Here is a 7,500-nt window from a genome sequence, read left to right on the forward strand (position 1 = left end):
GGTGCTGTAAGCTTTTTCACTTCTCTTTCCAAACAGCACGGGGCGCCGCTGCTTCTCCGGTGGAGACTTTGAAAACCAGAGCAGCTTGTCTCTGGATGTTGAATTTCATCATTCCTCGCTCCTACAAAATTTTTCTGAGTGAAATTGATCAGCTTCTAATTAGTTTATGATATAATGATATACACTTGTAACTCGTGATCTGCTCTTTAAAAAATCTTTGTAAAGCATTGACATTGTGTGTACACCATTCTATTGATTTTCATCAGTGCCTGCCAGTGTCCATCGAAGAAGCAGCAGCGCCCTCTGCTGTTTGTAAAAGAGAAGTGAAAAAGCTTACAGCACCTGGTATTCCCAGGCGGTCTCCCATCAAAGTACTGACCAGGCCAGACCCTGCTTAGCTTCCGAGATCAGACGAGATCGGGCGTGTTCAGGGTGGTATGGCCGTAAGCAACATTTGCAGCAACATTTGCAGCAACAAAAAGGCCATTTAAAGATGCTGTAACACAACGTTTTGGTATTCTGCCCATACAGGTAGCAGCTGCAGATTGTCAGGAACACAAACAGATATTCTCACTATAATGACAAAAATGGCCTTTGTAAGAAACTCTGTCAGTGTTACATTGTTACAGGCTAAAACTATTATTGGATTATTATCACTGCAGTATTGCTGTGTAAGCAGCATTTTCAAGTATCATGCTGCGCCATATTTTCTGAAACAATCACGTTTTAAATGTCAAATCTAAATGTACAAAGTCGCAATAACAATCACAAACGTAGTGGAGTAAAAACTCCAATCTATCCCTGTAAAATAAAGTATAAAGTAGCATAAAATAGAAAAAAAGCACCTCAAACCTGCATTCAAGCAGCGTAGTTACAATCTCACCTCTGTCGTAGATAGTGTTTATTATTCATGTGGGGAAACTGTGTCACTGTAATCAGAGCTCCTTGCCCAGAAATTCTGTAAATATGCTAATGTCCCTATGAGCAGAAATGCACACAGGCGTTCACGGCGGCAGTGATAGACATCTATAAAGGGCCGTTTTGTCACCAGTGTTGCTGCTTACGGCCATACCACCCTGAACACACCCGATCTCGTCTGATCTCGGAAGCTAAGCAGGGTCGGACCTGGTCAGTACTTGGATGGGAGACCGCCTGGGAATACCAGGTGCTGTAAGCTTCTTCAATTCTCTTTCCAAACAGCACGGGGCACCGCTGCTTCTCCGGTGGAGACTTTGAAAACCAGAGCAGCTTGTCTCTGGATGTTGAATTTCATCATTCCTCGCTCCTACAAATTTTTCTGAGTGAAATTGATCAGCTTCTAATTAGTTTATGATATAATGATATACACTTGTAACTCGTGATCTGCTCTTTAAAAAATCTTTGTAAAGCATTGACATTGTGTGTACACCATTCTATTGATTTTCATCAGTGCCTGCCAGTGTCCATCGAAGAAGCAGCAGCACCCTCTGCTGTTTGTAAAAGAGAAGTGAAAAAGCTTACAGCACCTGGTATTCCCAGGCGGTCTCCCATCCAAGTACTGACCAGGCCCGACCCTGCTTAGCTTCCGAGATCAGACGAGATCGGGCGTGTTCAGGGTGGTATGGCCGTAAGCAACATTTGCAGCAACAAAAAGGCCATTTAAAGATGCTGTAACACAACGTTTTGGTATTCTGCCCATACAGGTAGCAGCTGCAGATTGTCAGGAACACAAACAGATATTCTCACTATAATGACAAAAATGGCCTTTGTAAGAAACTCTGTCAGTGTTACATTGTTACAGGCTAAAACTATTATTGGATTATTATCACTGCAGTATTGCTGTGTAAGCAGCATTTTCAAGTATCATGCTGCGCCATATTTTCTGAAACAATCACGTTTTAAATGTCAAATCTAAATGTACAAAGTCGCAATAACAATCACAAACGTAGTGGAGTAAAAACTCCAATCTATCCCTGTAAAGTAAAGTATAAAGTAGCATAAAATAGAAAAAAGCACCTCAAACCTGCATTCAAGCAGCGTAGTTACAATCTCACCTCTGTCGTAGATAGTGTTTATCATTCATGTGGGGAAACTGTGTCACTGTAATCAGAGCTCCTTGCCCAGAAGTTCTGTAAATATGCTAATGTCCCTATGAGCAGAAATGCACACAGGCGTTCACGGCGGCAGTGATAGACATCTATAAAGGGCCGTTTTGTCACCAGTGCTGTTGCTTACGGCCATACCACCCTGAACACGCCCGATCTCGTCTGATCTCGGAAGCTAAGCAGGGTCGGGCCTGGTCAGTACTTGGATGGGAGACCGCCTGGGAATACCAGGTGCTGTAAGCTTTTTCACTTCTCTTTCCAAACAGCACGGGGCGCCGCTGCTTCTCCGGTGGAGACTTTGAAAACCAGAGCAGCTTGTCTCTGGATGTTGAATTTCATCATTCCTCGCTCCTACAAAATTTTTCTGAGTGAAATTGATCAGCTTCTAATTAGTTTATGATATAATGATATACACTTGTAACTCGTGATCTGCTCTTTAAAAAATCTTTGTAAAGCATTGACATTGTGTGTACACCATTCTATTGATTTTCATCAGTGCCTGCCAGTGTCCATCGAAGAAGCAGCAGCACCCTCTGCTGTTTGTAAAAGAGAAGTGAAAAAGCTTACAGCACCTGGTATTCCCAGGCGGTCTCCCATCCAAGTACTGACCAGGCCCGACCCTGCTTAGCTTCCGAGATCAGACGAGATCGGGCGTGTTCAGGGTGGTATGGCCGTAAGCAACATTTGCAGCAACAAAAAGGCCATTTAAAGATGCTGTAACACAACGTTTTGGTATTCTGCCCATACAGGTAGCAGCTGCAGATTGTCAGGAACACAAACAGATATTCTCACTATAATGACAAAAATGGCCTTTGTAAGAAACTCTGTCAGTGTTACATTGTTACAGGCTAAAACTATTATTGGATTATTATCACTGCAGTATTGCTGTGTAAGCAGCATTTTCAAGTATCATGCTGCGCCATATTTTCTGAAACAATCACGTTTTAAATGTCAAATCTAAATGTACAAAGTCGCAATAACAATCACAAACGTAGTGGAGTAAAAACTCCAATCTATCCCTGTAAAATAAAGTATAAAGTAGCATAAAATAGAAAAAAGCACCTCAAACCTGCATTCAAGCAGCGTAGTTACAATCTCACCTCTGTCGTAGATAGTGTTTATCATTCATGTGGGGAAACTGTGTCACTGTAATCAGAGCTCCTTGCCCAGAAGTTCTGTAAATATGCTAATGTCCCTATGAGCAGAAATGCACACAGGCGTTCACGGCGGCAGTGATAGACATCTATAAAGGGCCGTTTTGTCACCAGTGCTGTTGCTTACGGCCATACCACCCTGAACACGCCCGATCTCGTCTGATCTCGGAAGCTAAGCAGGGTCGGGCCTGGTCAGTACTTGGATGGGAGACCGCCTGGGAATACCAGGTGCTGTAAGCTTTTTCACTTCTCTTTCCAAACAGCACGGGGCGCCGCTGCTTCTCCGGTGGAGACTTTGAAAACCAGAGCAGCTTGTCTCTGGATGTTGAATTTCATCATTCCTCGCTCCTACAAAATTTTTCTGAGTGAAATTGATCAGCTTCTAATTAGTTTATGATATAATGATATACACTTGTAACTCGTGATCTGCTCTTTAAAAAATCTTTGTAAAGCATTGACATTGTGTGTACACCATTCTATTGATTTTCATCAGTGCCTGCCAGTGTCCATCGAAGAAGCAGCAGCGCCCTCTGCTGTTTGTAAAAGAGAAGTGAAAAAGCTTACAGCACCTGGTATTCCCAGGCGGTCTCCCATCAAAGTACTGACCAGGCCAGACCCTGCTTAGCTTCCGAGATCAGACGAGATCGGGCGTGTTCAGGGTGGTATGGCCGTAAGCAACATTTGCAGCAACATTTGCAGCAACAAAAAGGCCATTTAAAGATGCTGTAACACAACGTTTTGGTATTCTGCCCATACAGGTAGCAGCTGCAGATTGTCAGGAACACAAACAGATATTCTCACTATAATGACAAAAATGGCCTTTGTAAGAAACTCTGTCAGTGTTACATTGTTACAGGCTAAAACTATTATTGGATTATTATCACTGCAGTATTGCTGTGTAAGCAGCATTTTCAAGTATCATGCTGCGCCATATTTTCTGAAACAATCACGTTTTAAATGTCAAATCTAAATGTACAAAGTCGCAATAACAATCACAAACGTAGTGGAGTAAAAACTCCAATCTATCCCTGTAAAATAAAGTATAAAGTAGCATAAAATAGAAAAAAAGCACCTCAAACCTGCATTCAAGCAGCGTAGTTACAATCTCACCTCTGTCGTAGATAGTGTTTATTATTCATGTGGGGAAACTGTGTCACTGTAATCAGAGCTCCTTGCCCAGAAATTCTGTAAATATGCTAATGTCCCTATGAGCAGAAATGCACACAGGCGTTCACGGCGGCAGTGATAGACATCTATAAAGGGCCGTTTTGTCACCAGTGTTGCTGCTTACGGCCATACCACCCTGAACACACCCGATCTCGTCTGATCTCGGAAGCTAAGCAGGGTCGGGCCTGGTCAGTACTTGGATGGGAGACCGCCTGGGAATACCAGGTGCTGTAAGCTTCTTCAATTCTCTTTCCAAACAGCACGGGGCACCGCTGCTTCTCCGGTGGAGACTTTGAAAACCAGAGCAGCTTGTCTCTGGATGTTGAATTTCATCATTCCTCGCTCCTACAAAATTTTTCTGAGTGAAATTGATCAGCTTCTAATTAGTTTATGATATAATGATATACACTTGTAACTCGTGATCTGCTCTTTAAAAAATCTTTGTAAAGCATTGACATTGTGTGTACACCATTCTATTGATTTTCATCAGTGCCTGCCAGTGTCCATCGAAGAAGCAGCAGCACCCTCTGCTGTTTGTAAAAGAGAAGTGAAAAAGCTTACAGCACCTGGTATTCCCAGGCGGTCTCCCATCCAAGTACTGACCAGGCCCGACCCTGCTTAGCTTCCGAGATCAGACGAGATCGGGCGTGTTCAGGGTGGTATGGCCGTAAGCAACATTTGCAGCAACAAAAAGGCCATTTAAAGATGCTGTAACACAACGTTTTGGTATTCTGCCCATACAGGTAGCAGCTGCAGATTGTCAGGAACACAAACAGATATTCTCACTATAATGACAAAAATGGCCTTTGTAAGAAACTCTGTCAGTGTTACATTGTTACAGGCTAAAACTATTATTGGATTATTATCACTGCAGTATTGCTGTGTAAGCAGCATTTTCAAGTATCATGCTGCGCCATATTTTCTGAAACAATCACGTTTTAAATGTCAAATCTAAATGTACAAAGTCGCAATAACAATCACAAACGTAGTGGAGTAAAAACTCCAATCTATCCCTGTAAAATAAAGTATAAAGTAGCATAAAATAGAAAAAAGCACCTCAAACCTGCATTCAAGCAGCGTAGTTACAATCTCACCTCTGTCGTAGATAGTGTTTATCATTCATGTGGGGAAACTGTGTCACTGTAATCAGAGCTCCTTGCCCAGAAGTTCTGTAAATATGCTAATGTCCCTATGAGCAGAAATGCACACAGGCGTTCACGGCGGCAGTGATAGACATCTATAAAGGGCCGTTTTGTCACCAGTGCTGTTGCTTACGGCCATACCACCCTGAACACGCCCGATCTCGTCTGATCTCGGAAGCTAAGCAGGGTCGGGCCTGGTCAGTACTTGGATGGGAGACCGCCTGGGAATACCAGGTGCTGTAAGCTTTTTCACTTCTCTTTCCAAACAGCACGGGGCGCCGCTGCTTCTCCGGTGGAGACTTTGAAAACCAGAGCAGCTTGTCTCTGGATGTTGAATTTCATCATTCCTCGCTCCTACAAAATTTTTCTGAGTGAAATTGATCAGCTTCTAATTAGTTTATGATATAATGATATACACTTGTAACTCGTGATCTGCTCTTTAAAAAATCTTTGTAAAGCATTGACATTGTGTGTACACCATTCTATTGATTTTCATCAGTGCCTGCCAGTGTCCATCGAAGAAGCAGCAGCGCCCTCTGCTGTTTGTAAAAGAGAAGTGAAAAAGCTTACAGCACCTGGTATTCCCAGGCGGTCTCCCATCAAAGTACTGACCAGGCCAGACCCTGCTTAGCTTCCGAGATCAGACGAGATCGGGCGTGTTCAGGGTGGTATGGCCGTAAGCAACATTTGCAGCAACATTTGCAGCAACAAAAAGGCCATTTAAAGATGCTGTAACACAACGTTTTGGTATTCTGCCCATACAGGTAGCAGCTGCAGATTGTCAGGAACACAAACAGATATTCTCACTATAATGACAAAAATGGCCTTTGTAAGAAACTCTGTCAGTGTTACATTGTTACAGGCTAAAACTATTATTGGATTATTATCACTGCAGTATTGCTGTGTAAGCAGCATTTTCAAGTATCATGCTGCGCCATATTTTCTGAAACAATCACGTTTTAAATGTCAAATCTAAATGTACAAAGTCGCAATAACAATCACAAACGTAGTGGAGTAAAAACTCCAATCTATCCCTGTAAAATAAAGTATAAAGTAGCATAAAATAGAAAAAAAGCACCTCAAACCTGCATTCAAGCAGCGTAGTTACAATCTCACCTCTGTCGTAGATAGTGTTTATTATTCATGTGGGGAAACTGTGTCACTGTAATCAGAGCTCCTTGCCCAGAAATTCTGTAAATATGCTAATGTCCCTATGAGCAGAAATGCACACAGGCGTTCACGGCGGCAGTGATAGACATCTATAAAGGGCCGTTTTGTCACCAGTGTTGCTGCTTACGGCCATACCACCCTGAACACACCCGATCTCGTCTGATCTCGGAAGCTAAGCAGGGTCGGGCCTGGTCAGTACTTGGATGGGAGACCGCCTGGGAATACCAGGTGCTGTAAGCTTCTTCAATTCTCTTTCCAAACAGCACGGGGCACCGCTGCTTCTCCGGTGGAGACTTTGAAAACCAGAGCAGCTTGTCTCTGGATGTTGAATTTCATCATTCCTCGCTCCTACAAAATTTTTCTGAGTGAAATTGATCAGCTTCTAATTAGTTTATGATATAATGATATACACTTGTAACTCGTGATCTGCTCTTTAAAAAATCTTTGTAAAGCATTGACATTGTGTGTACACCATTCTATTGATTTTCATCAGTGCCTGCCAGTGTCCATCGAAGAAGCAGCAGCACCCTCTGCTGTTTGTAAAAGAGAAGTGAAAAAGCTTACAGCACCTGGTATTCCCAGGCGGTCTCCCATCCAAGTACTGACCAGGCCCGACCCTGCTTAGCTTCCGAGATCAGACGAGATCGGGCGTGTTCAGGGTGGTATGGCCGTAAGCAACATTTGCAGCAACAAAAAGGCCATTTAAAGATGCTGTAACACAACGTTTTGGTATTCTGCCCATACAGGTAGCAGCTGCAGATTGTCAGGAACACAAACAGATAT

At 43.0% G+C, this 7,500-nt stretch overlaps 14 non-coding genes across 14 annotated transcripts in view; 7 read left to right on the forward strand and 7 right to left on the reverse strand.

Moving 5' to 3' along the window:
- Positions 1 to 13, forward strand: part of LOC141755169 (5S ribosomal RNA) — a 119-nt gene extending 106 nt beyond the window's left edge. Inside the window, exon 1 of the ribosomal RNA XR_012590880.1 lies at positions 1 to 13. This exon is cut by the window's left edge and continues 106 nt beyond it. This is a non-coding gene — a ribosomal RNA (5S ribosomal RNA).
- A 317-nt stretch (positions 14 to 330) lies between these two features.
- On the reverse strand, positions 331 to 449 carry LOC141755526 (5S ribosomal RNA). The gene has a single exon (XR_012591225.1). It is a non-coding gene; the product is annotated as a 5S ribosomal RNA (ribosomal RNA).
- A 609-nt stretch (positions 450 to 1,058) lies between these two features.
- Positions 1,059 to 1,177, forward strand: LOC141755350 (5S ribosomal RNA). Its single transcript, XR_012591055.1, has one exon. It is a non-coding gene; the product is annotated as a 5S ribosomal RNA (ribosomal RNA).
- Positions 1,178 to 1,493: 316 nt separating this feature from the next.
- On the reverse strand, positions 1,494 to 1,612 carry LOC141755170 (5S ribosomal RNA). Its single transcript, XR_012590881.1, has one exon. It is a non-coding gene; the product is annotated as a 5S ribosomal RNA (ribosomal RNA).
- A 596-nt stretch (positions 1,613 to 2,208) lies between these two features.
- LOC141755172 (5S ribosomal RNA) lies at positions 2,209 to 2,327 on the forward strand. The gene has a single exon (XR_012590883.1). It is a non-coding gene; the product is annotated as a 5S ribosomal RNA (ribosomal RNA).
- A 317-nt stretch (positions 2,328 to 2,644) lies between these two features.
- On the reverse strand, positions 2,645 to 2,763 carry LOC141755173 (5S ribosomal RNA). Its single transcript, XR_012590884.1, has one exon. It is a non-coding gene; the product is annotated as a 5S ribosomal RNA (ribosomal RNA).
- A 596-nt stretch (positions 2,764 to 3,359) lies between these two features.
- LOC141755174 (5S ribosomal RNA) lies at positions 3,360 to 3,478 on the forward strand. Its single transcript, XR_012590885.1, has one exon. It is a non-coding gene; the product is annotated as a 5S ribosomal RNA (ribosomal RNA).
- Positions 3,479 to 3,795: 317 nt separating this feature from the next.
- LOC141755528 (5S ribosomal RNA) lies at positions 3,796 to 3,914 on the reverse strand. Its single transcript, XR_012591226.1, has one exon. It is a non-coding gene; the product is annotated as a 5S ribosomal RNA (ribosomal RNA).
- A 609-nt stretch (positions 3,915 to 4,523) lies between these two features.
- LOC141755442 (5S ribosomal RNA) lies at positions 4,524 to 4,642 on the forward strand. Its single transcript, XR_012591145.1, has one exon. It is a non-coding gene; the product is annotated as a 5S ribosomal RNA (ribosomal RNA).
- Positions 4,643 to 4,959: 317 nt separating this feature from the next.
- LOC141755175 (5S ribosomal RNA) lies at positions 4,960 to 5,078 on the reverse strand. Its single transcript, XR_012590886.1, has one exon. It is a non-coding gene; the product is annotated as a 5S ribosomal RNA (ribosomal RNA).
- A 596-nt stretch (positions 5,079 to 5,674) lies between these two features.
- Positions 5,675 to 5,793, forward strand: LOC141755176 (5S ribosomal RNA). Its single transcript, XR_012590887.1, has one exon. It is a non-coding gene; the product is annotated as a 5S ribosomal RNA (ribosomal RNA).
- Positions 5,794 to 6,110: 317 nt separating this feature from the next.
- LOC141755529 (5S ribosomal RNA) lies at positions 6,111 to 6,229 on the reverse strand. Its single transcript, XR_012591227.1, has one exon. It is a non-coding gene; the product is annotated as a 5S ribosomal RNA (ribosomal RNA).
- A 609-nt stretch (positions 6,230 to 6,838) lies between these two features.
- On the forward strand, positions 6,839 to 6,957 carry LOC141755560 (5S ribosomal RNA). Its single transcript, XR_012591256.1, has one exon. It is a non-coding gene; the product is annotated as a 5S ribosomal RNA (ribosomal RNA).
- Positions 6,958 to 7,274: 317 nt separating this feature from the next.
- On the reverse strand, positions 7,275 to 7,393 carry LOC141755177 (5S ribosomal RNA). The gene has a single exon (XR_012590888.1). It is a non-coding gene; the product is annotated as a 5S ribosomal RNA (ribosomal RNA).
- Between the last annotated feature and the right edge of the window lie 107 nt (positions 7,394 to 7,500).

The sequence above is a fragment of the Sebastes fasciatus genome, chromosome 17 (assembly GCF_043250625.1).
Source record: "Sebastes fasciatus isolate fSebFas1 chromosome 17, fSebFas1.pri, whole genome shotgun sequence".
Lineage (NCBI taxonomy): Eukaryota > Metazoa > Chordata > Actinopteri > Perciformes > Sebastidae > Sebastes > Sebastes fasciatus.